Below are 18,266 nucleotides of genomic sequence, written 5' to 3'. Positions count from 1 at the left end.
ATCCACTTGAAGTCATTCCTCTTAACAAACTGGAGGAAGAGGAAGAAAGTCAGGAACAGCATGTCAAGCTAATGACGTTAAAGAAGCGCTTGTTGGGAGGCAACCCAACCAAAGGTAGTTTTTCTTTTCTAGTTATTTCAATAAAAGAGTTAAGTAGATTTATCTGTATTGCAAGGAGCTAAGTTTGGTGTTGCACACCAAAACAATTCAAGGGTGAAGGTGAGATTCTAAGTTTGGTGTTCCACCAAAAACTTCATTAAAAGCACATTTCTACCTCAGCATGACTAGTCACTAGCTCCAACCAATCAGGGAAACTACTTAAACAATAGTTTAATTTCTAGTTCATAGTTTCTTTTTCTAGTTCATAGTTATTTTCTTAATAAAAGCACATGAGGTTTTCTGCATATGATCCAAATTGCTGCATATGGCAAGGAACTAAGTTTGGTGTTCACACACCAATCTAAGTTCAGAGGCCTACAAACATACATGCATGCTAACCAATTCTCAAAGTGCTTGGGGAACAAGCAACTTCTAATAGCTTTGCAGGAAGACAATCAATCTCATGGAAGAAATATACATCATCATCAAAGAGAACACCAAGGCTAGGAAGGATGATGAACAACAAAGAAGATGCTAAAAGGTTGTATTGTCACTTAATTGCTTGTACTTTGAATTGCTGATATTGGAAGTTTGCATGCACCCCTGCTTTAAGTTTGAGTCATTGCAGTTTTTGTTTGTCTGTTTGTTTAATTTCCAAATAAGTGATAGTCTAAGTGTCTGGATAAACTTCACTTGCTTAAATGTATGCTTGCCATGCTTGTTCTGTTTCCAAAAATAAAAAAAAGTTTGAACAAAAGTAACTCAATTCCATTTGGTAAGAAATCAAATAAGATTAAGTGGTGGTATGCATGTTTGATTGAATAGTCAGCTCACTAAGAAATAAAGTTAGAATTGTCACTTTTAGTGGAAATTAGGATGCTGTCTATGGATCTTGATGAATAAATGTCTTTGGCCATGAAAAAGAAAGAAAAAGAAGAAGAAAAAGCCACTGAAAAAGGTCAACCAAAAAGCAAAAAATTGAGAAAATAAGCTAGGCACCAATGGTTTGAACTTCTGAGACAAATGCCTGTGGTGTTTATGTATTAAGGATATGCTTGGATGAATAGGTTCTGAGGAGTGTTTCAACACTTGGTAACTTGGGTTAACTAACCCGGGATTATCAACCAAAAGTCCATTATCAAGAGCAACCTAAATACAAAACATTTAGTCACACAAAGAGGTGCTGGGTACCAATGTCTCAAGAAGAAATGTGAACTAAAATGCCTGTAGTGGATATGTGTAGTGCACTGATAAGAAAAAGAAAATGCCAAAGGCTTGTGCAACACATGACACTGAGCAACAAGGAGCAAATAAGCTCAAAGAAAAAGAAGAACAAAGAAAAGAAACTTGCCAAGGATATGTGAATAACAAGAGGCCATAGCAGTGTTTTAGTGGGAACATAAAAAGTGACATTCTTACCTAAGAAACAATAAAGTGATGCTGCAACAACTTTCTGCATGAACACCCCATTAATCAATGTCAATTACTTACTGATATGGCTAATGAATTTACTTTCTGTTTCATTCTTTCTTCTCAATAATTCAGAACTTGCTTGGGGACAAGCAAGGATTAAGTTTGGTGTTGTGATGCCAAGGCATCTTAGGCTAGTTTCACTAGCCTTTTTCTTTTATTTTTAGTTGTTTTATGCATTTTCTTGAGCCTTAAGTAATCATTTTGGGCCAAATAGTCATGCTTGTCTTAAATCATTCAACATGAAGATTTTGATGCAAATTCCATGAGTTTTTAGTTATATTCCTTGAATGCTATGAATGGAAGATTTCTCATGAAATTTTGCAAGACTTTGATGCATTTGTTTGGATGATTTCAGGGAAGAAGAGGCTAACCAAGGAAGCAACAAAATCAATAAAGGAAGCTTGAATATCACATGTGGAGTTTAAGTTCCAGTTTAAGCCTAAACTGGAGCTTAAACGCCAGAATCATGAAGGCTAAGAAATGCTGGAATTGAAGTTTAACCTCCAGTTTGACCTCAAACTGGAGGTTAAACGCCAGAATGAAAAGTCTCACCAAAGAAGCATTCCACGTTTAACCTCCAGTTTGACCTCAAACTGGAGGTTAAACGCCAGAATGACAATGCCACTCAGGAAGGAGTTCCACGTTTAACCTCCAGTTTGACCTCAAACTGGAGGTTAAACGTGTTCGACACCTCCAGGGCTACCATTCTAAGCTTCCACGTTTAACCTCCAGTTTGACCTCAAACTGGAGGTTAAACGTGTTCGACCTCCAGGGCTGCCCTTCCTTTATCCACGTTTAAGCTTCAGTTTAACCTTAAACTGAAGCTTAAACGTGTTATATGGAACAGCTTGACCATGCCTTCTTCAAACATAAATAACTTGAGCTACAAAACTCCAAATGAGGTGATTCAAAATGCATTGGAAAGAAGACATCTAGAGCTTTCCAAGCATATATGGCATGCATGGTGGATACTAAAAATTGAGGGAGAAAACAGCCCCGTAATGTGCATAGAAGAGCATAGTACCAACATGCAATCAGGCCAGCTGACCTCTTCACCTTCCATGGAGTATAACTCGAGTTGTAGAGATCCAATTGAGGTGCTTCCAGTTGCGTTAGAAAGCTGACATCCATAGCTTTCCAACGAGGTATAATAGTCTATATTTGGCATCAAATTGGCAAGGTTGACAAGAGAACAAAGTGACGACTCAAGAAAGGGGGTGCAACATTTGAGTGTAGTTTAATGGATCATTATCCTTTTTGGATCAATTATGTCACTCAGCCCTTCAAGCAAGCAAGGCCCATCAACAACACCAAATCAAGGCCACAAGAATCATCTAGAATAGTTTATTTTCATTTGATTGTAATTTGCTTTGAATTTCATTTTCATTTTGTAATTTAGGGAGCCTATTTAAAGGCCTTAGTTTCTGCATTTAGAGAGGGGGGATTGAAGGGGAATCCAACCCCTGATGGGGACTTTTACTTTCACTTTTAGCTAGTTTTCCTTTTCTTTGTAATTGAATTCAGAGCTATGATTCACTAAACCCCCTTTCATTGGGTTAGGGAGCTCTATTGTAATTCAATGAATCAATAATAGTTTATCTTCTTCTTCAATCTTTTCTCTTGAATTTTGTTAGAAAGCTTCTCGATCTAATTCCATTGAGTAGTTGTCTTGGGAAAGAAACTACTCATACTTGGAATCCTTCGGAGCCTTGGGAAAGGAATGGAGGATTCATGCTAGAGAAGCTTTCTCACAGTGGATTGGATTGGGGTTTGGATGGATATTGTGACATGTAATCCTACCAAATTGTGGTTCATGAAATTGTGTGGTATAATCAGTGATCAAGCATCATCTCTTCTTATGAACATTTAAACCAAGGGATTGGGAATTTGTTTGTTTTTAGAGAGCATTGGTGAGCCAAGGAATTGGGATCCAATCATATAAGATTGCCAAGCAAAATTCAATGAATGCATTGGTTGAGGAAGAGATATACATGTTTTGATTCGGAGATTTCAATATCTCCTAAACCCAATGAATTCCCCATTTCTGATTTCCACTTTCTCTTTACATTCAGCAATTCAATTCTTGCAATCACCCCCATTCCCTTTTAATTTCAGCAATTTACATTCTGCTCTTTAATTCATGCAATTTAAGATTCAGCCATTTAATTTTCTTGTCATTTACTTTTCCCGCCAATTTTACATTCCGCAATTCTCATCTCAATTCTTGATTCCGCTCAACTAGAACACACTTCTAATCCGAATTGCTCAATCAACCAATCCTTGTGGGATTCGACCTCACTCTATTGTGAGTTTTTACTTGACGACGATAACCGGTGCACTTGCCGGAAGGAATTTTGCCGATCGTGCAATTTCCTAAATCGTAGCATAACTAGTTTATGCGCACCAGCAGGACACCAAACTTAGAATTCTTTAATGCTTACGCACTAAGAATTCAAGAATGCATATGATAAACATGAAAAGACACAAAACAAAAAATCATCAAGATCAAACAAGAAGACTTACCAAGAACAACTTGAAGATCATGAAGAACACTATGAATGCATGATATTTTCGAAAAAATGCAAGATGCATATGCAAGTGACACCAAACTTATGATATGACTCAAGACTCAAACAAGAAACAGAAAAATATTTTTAATTTTTATGATTTTCTAATTTTTTGGATTTTTTTTGAAAATTATATGAAAAAGAAAAAATAAGGATTCCAAAATTTTTAATATGAATTCCAGGAATCTTGCCATGTTAGTCTAAAGCTTCAGTCCAGGAATTAGACATGGCTCACTAGCCAGCCAAGCTTTCAATGAAAGCTCCGGTCCAAAACACTAGACATGGCCAATGGCCAGCCAAGCTTCAGCAGATATGGATACTTTTCATGTATAGAGCAACTAAGTGTGTGAAAATCTCTTCATTTGTGATGGTAAGTTGAAACCCCAGTCCAAAAGATTAGACATGGCTTACAGCCAGCCAGGATTCAACAAATCATCCTGAAACACTAGAATTCATTCTTAAAAATTTTGAATCAAATTTTTGAAAACATTTTTACATTTTTCGAAAACAGATGAGAAATTTTTGAAAGAATTTTGAAAAAATTTTGAAAATAAAATAAAAAGAAAATTACCTAATCTGAGCAACAAGATGAATCGTCAGTTATCCAAACTCGAACAATCCCCGGCAACGGCGCCAAAAACTTGGTGCTGTTGCCGGATCAAACTTGGCACTAATGTTACCGGACCAAAAGCTTGCCAAAAACTCAAACAATCCCCGGCAACGGCGCCAAAAACTTGGTGCACGAAATTGTGACGTCCAGGCGCAAACTATTCCTGGCACGTGAGCAACTTCATACGCGTAATCATGATTACACATTCATAATTTGTCACAACTTCGATACAACTGACCAGCAAGTACACTGGGTCGTCCAAGTAATACCTTACGTGAGTAAGGGTCGAATCCCACGGAGATTGTTGGTATGAAGCAAGCTATGGTCACCTTGCAAATCTCAGTCAGGCGGATATAAAATAATCATGGAGTTTTCGAATAATAAATAATAGAATAGGGATAGAGATACTTATGTAAATCATTGGTAGGAATTTCAGATAAGCGAATGGAGATGCATTTCGTTCCTCTGAACCTCTGCTTTCCTGCTATCTTCATCCAATCAGTCTCATTCCTTTCCATGGCTGGCTTTATGTGATACATCACCACTGTCAATGGCTACTTTCGGTCATCTCACGGGAAAATGATCCAATGCCCTGTCACGGCACGGCTAATCGTCTGGAGGCATCACCCTTGTCAATGGCTTCATCTTATCCTCTCAGTGAATAATATGCTCACGCACCCTGTCACGGCACGGCTATTCATCTGTCGGTTCTCGATCATGCTGGAATAGGATTTACTATCCTTTTGCGTCTGTCACTAACGCCCTGCAATCGCGAGTTCGGAGCTCGTCACAGTCATTCAATCATTGAATCCTACTCGGAATACCACAGACAAGGTTTAGACCTTCCGGATTCTCTTGAATGCCGCCATCATTCTAGCTTACGCCACGAAGATTCTGGTTAAGAGATCTAAGAGATACTCATTCTAGCTTATTTCATGTAGAACAGAAGTGTTTGTCAGACACGCGTTCATAAGGGAGAAGGATGATGAGCGTCACACATAATCATCACCTTCATCACGTTCTTGGGTGCGAATGGATATCTTAGAAGTGAAATAAGATGAATTGAATAGAAAACAGTAGTACTTTGCATTAATCTTTGAGGAACAGCAGAGCTCCACACCTTAATCTTTGGAGTGTAGAAACTCTACCGTATGAAAATACATAAGTGAAGGTTCAGGCATGGCCGAGATGGCCAGCCCCCTAAAACGTGATCAATAGTCTCCTAAGATGAACAATGGATTAAAACTGAGACCAAAGATGTCTAATACAATAGTAAAAGGTCCTATTTATAATAAACTAGTCACTAGGGTTTACATGAGTAAGTAATTGATGCATAAATCCACTTCCGGGGCCCACTTGGTGTGTGTTTGGGCTGAGCTTAAGTGTAGCACGTGCAGAGGCCATTTGTGGAGTTGAACGCCAGTTTCTGTGCCAGTTTGGGCGTTCAACTCTGGTTTTGGATCCTTTTCTGGCGCTGGACGCCAGATTTGGGCAGAAGGCTGGCGTTGAACGCCAGTTTACGCCGTCTATTCTTGGCCAAAGTATAGACTATTATATATTTCTGGAAAGCCCTGGATGTCTACTTTCCAACGCAATTGGAAGCGCGCCATTTCGAATTTTGTAGCGCCAGAAAATTCACTTTGAGTGCAGGGAGGTCAGAATCCAACAGCATCAGCAGTCCTTCTTCAACCTCTGAATCTGATTTCTGCTCAAGTCCCTCAATTTCAGCCAGAAAATACCTGAAATCACAGAAAAACACACAAACTCGTAGTAAAGTCCAGAAATGTAAATTTAACATAAAAACTAATGAAAACATCCCTAAAAGTAACTAGATCCTACTAAAAACACACTAAAAACAATGCCAAAAAGCGTATAAATTATCCGCTCATCACAACACCAAACTTAAATTGTTGCTTGTCCCCAAGCAACTGAAATTCAAATAGGATAAAAAGAAGAGAATATACTATAAATTCCAAACTATCAATGAAACATAGATGCAATCATATGAGTGGGACTTATAGCTTTTTGCCTCTTGAATAGTTTTGGCATCTCACTTTATCCATTGAGGTTCAGAATGATTGGCATCTATAGGAACTTCAGATTTCGAATAGTGTTATTGACTCTCCTAGTTCAGTATGATGATTCTTGAACACAGCTTCTTTATGAGTCTTGGCCGTGGCCCTAAGCACTTTGTTTTCCAGTATTACCACCGGATACATAAATGCCACAGACACATAATTGGGTGAACCTTTTCAGATTGTGACTCAGCTTTGCTAAAGTCCCCAATTAGAGGTGTCCAGGGTTCTTAAGCACACTCTTCTTTTGCTTTGGACCTTGACTTTAACCGCTCAATCTCAAGTTTTCACTTGACACCTACACGCCACAAGCACATGGATAAGGACAGCTTGGTTTAGCCGCTTAGACCAGGATTTTATTCCTTTAGGCCCTCCTATCCACTGATGCTCAAAGCCATGGGATCCTTTTTATTTTTCCTTGCCTTTTGGTTTTAAGAGTTATTGGCTTTTTGCTCTTGCCTCTTGGTTTTAAGAGCTTTTGGCTTTTTCTGCTTGCTTTTTTTCTTTCTATATTTTTTTTTTCTATTTTTTTTTTGCCTATTTTTTTTCTGCAAGCTTTGTTCTTTGCTGCTTTTTCTTGCTTCAAGAATCATTTTTATGATTTTTCAGATTATCAAATAACATGTCTCCTAGTCATCATTCTTTCAAGAGCCAACATATTTAACATTCTTAAACAACAACTTCAAAAGACATATGCACTGTTCAAGCATACATTCAGAAAACAAGAAGCATTGTCACCACATTAATATAATTAAGCTAAGTTCAAGGATAAATTCGAAACTCATGTACTTCTTGTTCTTTTGAATTAAAACATTTTTCATTTAAGAGAGGTGATGGATTCATAGGACATTCATATCTTTAAGACAAAGTTACTAACTACTAATGATCATGTAGTGAAGACACAAACATAGATAGGCACAAAACATAGAAAACGAAAAACAGAAGAAAGAAGAACAAGGAATGAATCCACCTTAGTGATGGTGGCGTTTCCTTCTTGAGGAACCAATGATGTCCTTGAGCTCTTCTATGTCTCTTCCTTGTCTTTGTTGCTCCTCCCTCATTGCTTTTTGATCTTCTCTTATTTCATGAAGCATGATGGAGTGCTCTTGATGTTCCACCCTTAGTTGTCCCATATTGGAACTCAATTCTCCTAGGGAGGTGTTGATTTGCTCCCAATAATTTTGTGGAGGAAAGTGCATTTGAGGCATCTCCGGGATCTCATGGAAATGAGCTTCTTGCGCCTCTTGAGCTCCATGAGTGGGCTCTCTTGCTTGCTCCATCTTTTTCTTAGTGATGGGCTTGTCCTCTTTGATGAGGATATCTCCCTCTATGTCAATCCCAGCCGAATTGCATAGGTGGCAAATGAGGTGAGGAAAGGCTAACCTTGCCATGGTGGAGGACTTGTCGGCCACCTTGTAGAGTTCTTGAGGTATAATCTCATGAACTTCCACCTCTTCTCCAATCATGATACTATGGATCATGATGGCCCGGTCTATGGTAACTACAGACCGGTTGCTAGTGGGAATGATTGAGCATTGAATAAACTCCAACCATCCTCTAGCTACAGGCTTGAGGTCCAATCTTCTTAGTTGAACCGGCTTACCTTTGGAGTCAATCTTCCATTGAGCTCCTTCTACACATATGTCCATAAGGACTTGGTCCAACCTTTGATCAAAGTTGACTCTCCTTGTGTAGGGGCGTGCGTTCTCTTCCATGTATGGCAAGTTGAACGCCAACCTCACATTTTCCGGACTAAAATCTAAGTATTTCCCCCGAACCATTGTAACATAGTTCTTTGGATCCGGGTTCTTACTTTGATCATGGTTCTTGGTGATCCATGCATTGGCATAGAACTCTTGAACCATTAGGATGCCGACTTGTTGGATGGGGTTTGTTAGAACTTCCCAACCTCTTCTTTGAATTTCATGTCGGATCTCCGGATACTCATTTCTTTTGAGTTTAAAAGGGACCTCAGGGATCACCTTCTTCTTGGCCACAACATCATAGAAGTGGTCTTGATGGGCTTTGGAGATGAATCTTTCCATCTCCCATGACTCGGATGTGGAAGCTTTTGTCTTCCCTTTCCCTCTTCTAGAGGATTCTCCGGTCTTGGGTGCCATCAATGGTAATGGAAAAACAAAAAAGCTATGCTTTTACCACACCAAACTTAGAATATTGCTCGCCCTCGAGCAATAAACAAAAGAATAGATGAAGAAGAAGAAGAAATGGAGGAGAGGGAGAGGGAGATGTGGTTTCGGCCAAGAGGAGTGTAGAGGGGTGTGTTGTGTGAATTTGATGAAGAATGGAGGTCTTTATATAGGGAAGGGAGGGGGGGTTAAGGTTCGGCCATATGGGTGGGTTTGGGTGGGAAATTGGTTTTGAATTTTGAAGGTAGGTGGAGTTTATGAGGTAGGTTTATGGGGAAGAGTGGATAGATGTGAGTGGTGAAGAGGTGATGGGGAAGAGAGTTTGAGGTGATTGGTGAAGGGTTTTTAGGGAAGAGTGTTTATGGGGTTGTGTGAAAGAGAGTGGTGAGAAGAAGTGAGTGGGGGTAGGTGGGGATCCTGTGGGGTCCACAGATCCTGAGGTGTTCAAGGAATTACATCCCTGCACCCATTAGGCATGTAAAAATGCCTTTGTACCCAACTCTGGGCGTTCAGCGCCAGGTTGGTGGCCATTTTGGGCTTTCAACGCCCATTTGTGTGCCATTTCTGGCGTTGAACGCCAGAACCATGCCTGTTCTGGCGTTCAGCGCCCAGAAGCTGCCCATTTTGGGCGTTCAGCGCCAGCACTATGCTCTGTTCTGGCGCTGAACGCCAGACAGATGCTCCTCCAGGGTGTGATTTTTCTTCTGCTGTTTTTTATTCCGTTTTCAATTTTTATATTTATTTTGTGACTCCACATGATCATGAACCTACAAAGACATATAACTAAGGAAAATATAGTTAGATAAATAAAAATTGGGTTGCCTCCCAACAAGCGCTTCTTTAGTGTCAATAGCTTGACAGTGGGCTCTCGTGGAGCCTCACAGATGTGCAGAGCTCTGTTGAGACTCTCCAACACCAAACTTAGAGTTTGGATATGGGAGTTCAACACCAAACTTAGAGTTTGGTTGTGGCCTCACAACACCAAACTTAGAGTTTGACTGTGGGGGCTTGGGTTGACTCTGCTTTGAGAGAAGCTTTTCATGCTTCCTCTCCATGGTTGCAGAGGGAGATCCTTGAGTTTTAAACACAAGGGAGTCCTCATTCCATTGAAGGACTATTTCACCTCTGTCAACATCAATCACAGCTCTTGCTGTGTCCAGGAAAGGTCTTCCTAGGATGATGGATTCATCCTCTTCCTTTCCAGTATCCAGCACTATGAAATCAGCAGGGATGTAAAGGCCTTCAACCTTTACTAACACGTCCTCTACTTGTCCATAAGCCTGTTTTCTTGAATTATCTGCCATCTCTAATGAGATTCTAGCAGCTTGCACCCCATAGATTCCCAGTTTCTCTATTACAGAGAGGGGCATGAGGTTTATTCCTGAACCAAGGTCACATAGAGCCTTAAAGATCATGGTGCCTATGGTACAGGGTATTATGAACTTTCCAGGATCCTGTCTCTTCTGAGGCAATGTCAGTTGATCCAGATCACTTAGTTCATTGATGAACAAGGGAGGTTCAACTTCCCAAGTATCAATGCCAAATAATTTGGCATTCAGCTTCATGATTGCACCAAGAAACTTGGCAGTTTGCTCTTCAGTAACATTCTCGTTCTCTTCAAAAGAGGAATATTCATCAGAGCCCATGAAGGGCATAAGGAGGTTCAATGGAATCTCTATGGTCTCTAGATGAGCCTCAGAGTCCTTTGGTTCCTCAGAGGGAAGCTCCTTATTGATCACTGGACGTCCCAGGAGGTCTTCCTCCTTGGGATTCGCGTCCTCTCCTCTCCTCGCAGGTTCGGCCATGGCGCTTATGTCAATGGCCTTGCACTCTCCATTTGGGTTCTCTTCTGTATTGCTTGGGAGAATACTAGGAGGGATTTCAGTGATCCTTTTACTCAGCTGGCCCACTTGTGCTTCCAGATTTCTAATGGAAGACCTTGTTTCATTCATGAAACTTACAGTGGCCTTAGATAGATCAGAGACTAGATTTGCTAAATTAGAAGCATTTTGTTCAGAGTTCTCTGTCTGTTGCTGAGTTGATGATGGAAAAGGCTTGCTATTGCTAAACCTGTTTCTTCCACCATTATTAAAGCCTTGTTGGGGCTTTTGATCCTTCCATGAGAAATTTGGGTGATTTCTCCATATTGAGTTATAGGTGTTTCCATAAGGTTCACCTAAGTAATTTACCTCTGCTATTGCAGGGTTCTCAGGATCATAAGCTTCTTCTTCAGAAGATGCCTCTTGAGTACTGTTGGATGCAGCTTGCATTCCATGCAGACTCTGAGAGATCATATTGACTTGCTGAGTCAATATTTTATTCTGAGCCAATATGGCATTCAGAGTATCAACCTCAAGAACTCCCTTCTTCATAGGCGTCCCATTACTCACAGGATTCCTTTCAGAAGTGTACGTGAACTGGTTATTAGCAACCATGTCAATGAGTTCTTGAGCTTCTGCAGGCGTTTTCTTTAGGTGAATGGATCCACCTGCAGAAGTGTCCAGTGACATCTTTGATAGCTCAGACAGACCATCATAGAATATATCCAGGATGGTCCATTCTGAAAGCATGTCAGAAGGACACTTTTTGGTCAACTGTTTGTATCTTTCCCAAGCTTCATAGAGGGATTCACCTTCTTTCTGCTTGAAGGTTTGAACATCAGCTCTAAGCTTGCTCAGCTTTTGAGGAGGAAAGTACTTGGCTAAAAAAGCCGTGACCAGCTTATCCCAAGAGTTCAGGCTATCTTTGGGTTGAGAATCCAACCATAATCTAGCTCTGTCTCTCACAGCAAAAGGGAAAAGCATGAGCCTGTAGACTTCAGGATCTACTCCATTAGTCTTAACAGTATCACATATCTGCAAGAATTCAGTTAAGAACTGAAAAGGATCTTCAGATGGAAGTCCATGAAACTTGCAGTTCTGCTGCATTAGAGAAACTAATTGAGGTTTCAGCTCAAAGTTGTTTGCTCCAATGGCAGGAATGGAGATGCTTCTTCCATGTAAATTGGAATTAGGTGCAGTAAAGTCACCAAGCATTCTCCTTGCATTGTTGTTGGATTCGGCTGCCATCTCCTTTACTTGTTCGAAATTTTCAATCAAGTTGTCTCTGGATTGTTGTAATTTAGCTTCTCTTAATTTTCTCTTCAGAGTCCTTTCAGGTTCTGGATCAGCTTCAACAAGAATGCCTTTTTCTCTGTCCCTGCTCATAAGAAAGAGGAGAGAAAAAGAAAAGAAGAGGAATCCTCTATGTCACAGTAAAGAGGTTCCTTATTGTTAGTAGAAAAGAAGAAGAAGAAATTCGAACACAGATAGAGGAGGGGGTTCGAATTTGGTGCTGATGTGAGGAAGAGATGTTAGTAGATGAATAAATAAATAGAATAAGATGAGAGAGAAGGAGGGATTTTTCGAAAATTATTTTTGAAAAGGAGTTAGTGATTTTTGAAAACAGTTTTTGAAAAATATTTAGTATTTTTTTTTCGAAAATATTTTTTTTTTTGAAATCAAAAATAAAAATAAAAATAATTAGTTAATTAAAAAGAAATTTTTGAAAAAGGGAGAGGTATTTTCGAAAATTAGAAAGGGAGAATTAGTTAGGTGGTTTTGAAAAAGTTAAGAAACAAACAAAAAGTTAGTTAGTTAGTTGAAACAAATTTTGAAAACCAATTTTGAAAAGGTAGTTAGGAGGTTAGGAAAGATATTTTGAAAAGATATTTTTTTGAAAAAGATAAGATGAGAAGATATTTTTGAAAAGATATGATAGAAATTAGTTTTGAAAAAAGATTTGATCTTAAAAATCTTAATTAATGACTTGATTCACAAGAAATCACAAGATATGATTCTCAAAGTTTGAATCTTTCTTAACAAGCAAGTATCAAACTTCAAATTTTTGAATCAAAACATTAATTGATTATGTTATTTTCGAAAATTTGGTATAAAAAAATAAGAAAAAGATTTTTGAAAAATATTTTTGGAATTTTCGAAAATAACTAAGAATTTTGAAAAAGATTTGATTTTTGAAAAAGATTTTGAAAAAGATAAGATTTTCAAATTGAAAATTTGATTTGACTCATAAGAAACAACTTGATTTTTAAAAATTTTTGAAAAAGTCAACTCACATTTTCGAATTTGATGAGAGAAAAAGGGAAAGATATTTTTTTGATTTTTGAAATTTTTATGAAAAACATGAAAATTATGCAATGCATGAAATTTTTAGATCAAAATAATGAATGCATGCAAGAATGCTATGAATGTCAAGATGAACACCAAGAACACTATGAATGTCAAGATGAACATCATAGACACAATTTTGAAAAATTTTTAATGCAAAGAAAACATGCAGGACACCAAACTTAGAATTCTTTAATGCTTACGCACTAAGAATTCAAGAATGCATATGATAAACATGAAAAGACACAAAACAAAAAATCATCAAGATCAAACAAGAAGACTTACCAAGAACAACTTGAAGATCATGAAGAACACTATGAATGCATGATATTTTCGAAAAAATGCAAGATGCATATGCAAGTGACACCAAACTTATGATATGACTCAAGACTCAAACAAGAAACAGAAAAATATTTTTAATTTTTATGATTTTCTAATTTTTTTGGATTTTTTTTGAAAATTATATGAAAAAGAAAAAATAAGGATTCCAAAATTTTTAATATGAATTCCAGGAATCTTGCCATGTTAGTCTAAAGCTTCAGTCCAGGAATTAGACATGGCTCACTAGCCAGCCAAGCTTTCAATGAAAGCTCCGGTCCAAAACACTAGACATGGCCAATGGCCAGCCAAGCTTCAGCAGATATGGATACTTTTCATGTATAGAGCAACTAAGTGTGTGAAAATCTCTTCATTTGTGATGGTAAGTTGAAACCCCAGTCCAAAAGATTAGACATGGCTTACAGCCAGCCAGGATTCAACAAATCATCCTGAAACACTAGAATTCATTCTTAAAAATTTTGAATCAAATTTTTGAAAACATTTTTATATTTTTCGAAAACAGATGAGAAATTTTTGAAAGAATTTTGAAAAAATTTTGAAAATAAAATAAAAAGAAAATTACCTAATCTGAGCAACAAGATGAACCGTCAGTTGTCCAAACTCGAACAATCCCCGGCAACGGCGCCAAAAACTTGGTGCTGTTGCCGGATCAAACTTGGCACTGATGTTACCGGACCAAAAGCTTGCCGAAAACTCAAACAATCCCCGGCAACGGCGCCAAAAACTTGGTGCACGAAATTGTGACGTCCAGGCGCAAACTATTCCTGGCACGTGAGCAACTTGCTACGCGTAATCGTGATTACACATTCATAATTTGTCACAACTTCGATACAACTGACCAGCAAGTGCACTGGGTCGTCCAAGTAATACCTTACGTGAGTAAGGGTCGAATCCCACGGAGATTGTTGGTATGAAGCAAGCTATGGTCACCTTGCAAATCTCAGTCAGGCGGATATAAAATAATCATGGAGTTTTCGAATAATAAATAATAGAATAGGGATAGAGATACTTATGTAAATCATTGGTAGGAATTTCAGATAAGCGAATGGAGATGCTTTTGTTCCTCTGAACCTCTGCTTTCCTGCTATCTTCATCCAATCAGTCTCATTCCTTTCCATGGCTGGCTTTATGTGATACATCACCACTGTCAATGGCTACTTTCGGTCATCTCACGGGAAAATGATCCAATGCCCTGTCACGGCACGGCTAATCGTCTGGAGGCATCACCCTTGTCAATGGCTTCATCTTATCCTCTCAGTGAATAATATGCTCACGCACCCTGTCACGACACGGCTATTCATCTGTCGGTTCTCGATCATGCTGGAATAGGATTTACTATCATTTTGCGTCTGTCACTAACGCCTTGCAATCGCGAGTTCGGAGCTCGTCACAGTCATTCAATCATTGAATCCTACTCGGAATACCACAGACAAGGTTTAGACCTTCCGGATTCTCTTGAATGCCGCCATCATTCTAGCTTACGCCACGAAGATTCTGGTTAAGAGATCTAAGAGATACTCATTCTAGCTTATTTCATGTAGAACAGAAGTGTTTGTCAGACACGCGTTCTTAAGGGAGAAGGATGATGAGCGTCACACATAATCATCACCTTCATCACGTTCTTGGGTGCGAATGGATATCTTAGAAGTGAAATAAGATGAATTGAATAGAAAACAGTAGTACTTTGCATTAATCTTTGAGGAACAGCAGAGCTCCACACCTTAATCTTTGGAGTGTAGAAACTCTACCGTATGAAAATACATAAGTGAAGGTTCAGGCATGGCCGAGATGGCCAGCCCCCTAAAACGTGATCAATAGTCTCCTAAGATGAACAATGGATTAAAACTGAGACCAAAGATGTCTAATACAATAGTAAAAGGTCCTATTTATAATAAACTAGTCACTAGGGTTTACATGAGTAAGTAATTGATGCATAAATCCACTTCCGGGGCCCACTTGGTGTGTGTTTGGGCTGAGCTTAAGTGTAGCACGTGCAGAGGCCATTTGTGGAGTTGAACGCCAGTTTCTGTGCCAGTTTGGGCGTTCAACTCTGGTTTTGGATCCTTTTCTGGCGCTGGACGCCAGATTTGGGCAGAAGGCTGGCGTTGAACGCCAGTTTACGTCGTCTATTCTTAGCCAAAGTATGGACTATTATATATTTCTGGAAAGCCCTGGATGTCTACTTTCCAACGCAATTGGAAGCGCGCCATTTCGAGTTCTGTATCGCCAGAAAATTCACTTTGAGTGCAGGGAGGTCAGAATCCAACAGCATCAGCAGTCCTTCTTCAACCTCTGAATCTGATTTCTGCTCAAGTCCCTCAATTTCAGCCAGAAAATACCTGAAATCACAGAAAAACACACAAACTCATAGTAAAGTCGAGAAATGTAAATTTAACATAAAAACTAATGAAAACATCCCTAAAAGTAACTAGATCCTACTAAAAACACACTAAAAACAATGCCAAAAAGCGTATAAATTATCCGCTCATCACAACACCAAACTTAAATTGTTGCTTGTCCCCAAGCAACTGAAATTCAAATAGGATAAAAAGAAGAGAATATACTATAAATTCCAAACTATCAATGAAACATAGATGCAATCATATGAGCGGGACTTATAGCTTTTTGCCTCTTGAATAGTTTTGGCATCTCACTTTATGCATTGAGGTTCAGAATGATTGGCATCTATAGGAACTTCAGATTTTGAATAGTGTTATTGACTCTCCTAGTTCAGTATGATGATTCTTAACACAACTTCTTTATGAGTCTTGGCCGTGGCCCTAAGCACTTTGTTTTCCAGTATTACCACCGGATACATAAATGCCACAGACACATAATTGGGTGAACCTTTTCAGATTGTGACTCAGCTTTGCTAAAGTCCCCAATTAGAGGTGTCCAGGGTTCTTAAGCACACTCTTCTTTTGCTTTGGACCTTGACTTTAACCGCTCAGTCTCAAGTTTTCACTTGACACCTACACGCCATAAGCACATGGATAGGTACAGCTTGGTTTAGCCGCTTAGACCAGGATTTTATTCCTTTAGGCCCTCCTATCCACTGATGCTCAAAGCCTTGGGATCCTTTTTATTTTCCCTTGCCTTTTGGTTTTAAGAGTTATTGGCTTTTTGCTCTTGCCTCTTGGTTTTAAGAGCTTTTGGCTTTTTCTGCTTGCTTTTTTTCTTTCTATATTTTTTTTTCTATTTTTTTTTTCGCCTATTTTTTTTCTGCAAGCTTTGTTCTTTGCTGCTTCTTCTTGCTTCAAGAATCATTTTTATGATTTTTCAGATTATCAAATAACATGTCTCCTAGTCATCATTCTTTCAAGAGCCAACATATTTAACATTCTTAAACAACAACTTCAAAAGACATATGCACTGTTCAAGCATACATTCAGAAAACAAGAAGCATTGTCACCACATTAATATAATTAAGCTAAGTTCAAGGATAAATTCGAAACTCATGTACTTCTTGTTCTTTTGAATTAAAACATTTTTCATTTAAGAGAGGTGATGGATTCATAGGACATTCATATCTTTAAGAAAAAGTTACTAACTACTAATGATCATGTAGTGAAGACACAAACATAGATAGGCACATAACATAGAAAACGAAAAACAGAAGAAAGAAGAACAAGGAATGAATCCACCTTAGTGATGGTGGCGTTTCCTTCTTGAGGAACCAATGATGTCCTTGAGCTCTTCTATGTCTCTTCCTTGTCTTTGTTGCTCCTCCCTCATTGCTTTTTGATCTTCTCTTATTTCATGAAGCATGATGGAGTGCTCTTGATGTTCCACCCTTAGTTGTCCATATTGGAACTCAATTCTCCTAGGAGGTGTTGATTTGCTCCAATAATTTTGGAGGAAGTGCATTTGAGCATCTCGGGATCTCATGGAAATGAGCTTCTTGCGCCTCTTGAGCTCCATGACTGAGCTCTCTTGCTTGCTCCATCTTTTTCTTAGTGATGGGCTTGTCCTCTTTGATGAGGATATCTCCCTCTATGTCAATCCCAGCCGAATTGCATAGGTGGCAAATGAGGTGAGGAAAGGCTAACCTTGCCATGGTGGAGGACTTGTCGGCCACCTTGTAGAGTTCTTGAGGTATAATCTCATGAACTTCCACCTCTTCTCCAATCATGATACTATGGATCATGATGGCCCGGTCTATGGTAACTTCAGACCGGTTGCTAGTGGAATGATTGAGCATTGAATAAACTCCAACCATCCTTTAGCTACAGGCTTGAGGTCCAATCTTCTAGTTGAACCGGCTTGCCTTTGGAGTCAATCTTCCATTGAGCTCCTTCTACACATATGTCCATAAGGACTTGGTCCAACCTTTGATCAAAGTTGACTCTCCTTGTGTAGGGGCGTGCGTTCTCTTCCATGTATGGCAAGTTGAACGCCAACCTCACATTTTCCGGACTAAAATCTAAGTATTTCCCCCAAACCATTGTAACATAGTTCTTTGGATCCGGGTTCTTACTTTGATCATGGTTCTTGGTGATCCATGCATTGGCATAGAACTCTTGAACCATTAGGATGCCGACTTGTTGGATGGGTTTGTTAGAACTTCCCAACCTCTTCTTTGAATTTCATGTCGGATCTCCGGATACTCATTTCTTTTGAGTTTAAAAGGGACCTCAGGGATCACCTTCTTCTTGGCCACAACATCATAGAAGTGGTCTTGATGGCTTTGGAGATGAATCTTTCCATCTCCCATGACTCGGATGTGGAAGCTTTTGTCTTCCCTTTCCCTCTTCTAGAGGATTCTCCGGTCTTGGGTGCCATGGTAATGG

General features: G+C 39.1%; 1 non-coding gene across 1 annotated transcript; it reads left to right on the top strand.

Moving 5' to 3' along the window:
* The first annotated feature begins 11,535 nt into the window (after positions 1-11,535).
* On the top strand, positions 11,536-11,643 carry LOC112761213 (small nucleolar RNA R71). The gene has a single exon (XR_003181619.1). It is a non-coding gene; the product is annotated as a small nucleolar RNA R71 (small nucleolar RNA).
* Positions 11,644-18,266: the final 6,623 nt, after the last annotated feature.

The sequence above is a fragment of the Arachis hypogaea genome, chromosome 16, assembly GCF_003086295.3.
Source record: "Arachis hypogaea cultivar Tifrunner chromosome 16, arahy.Tifrunner.gnm2.J5K5, whole genome shotgun sequence".
NCBI lineage: Eukaryota > Viridiplantae > Streptophyta > Magnoliopsida > Fabales > Fabaceae > Arachis > Arachis hypogaea.
Note: the sequence above shows the minus strand (reverse complement) of the source record. Positions and strands in the feature narration are given on the sequence as shown.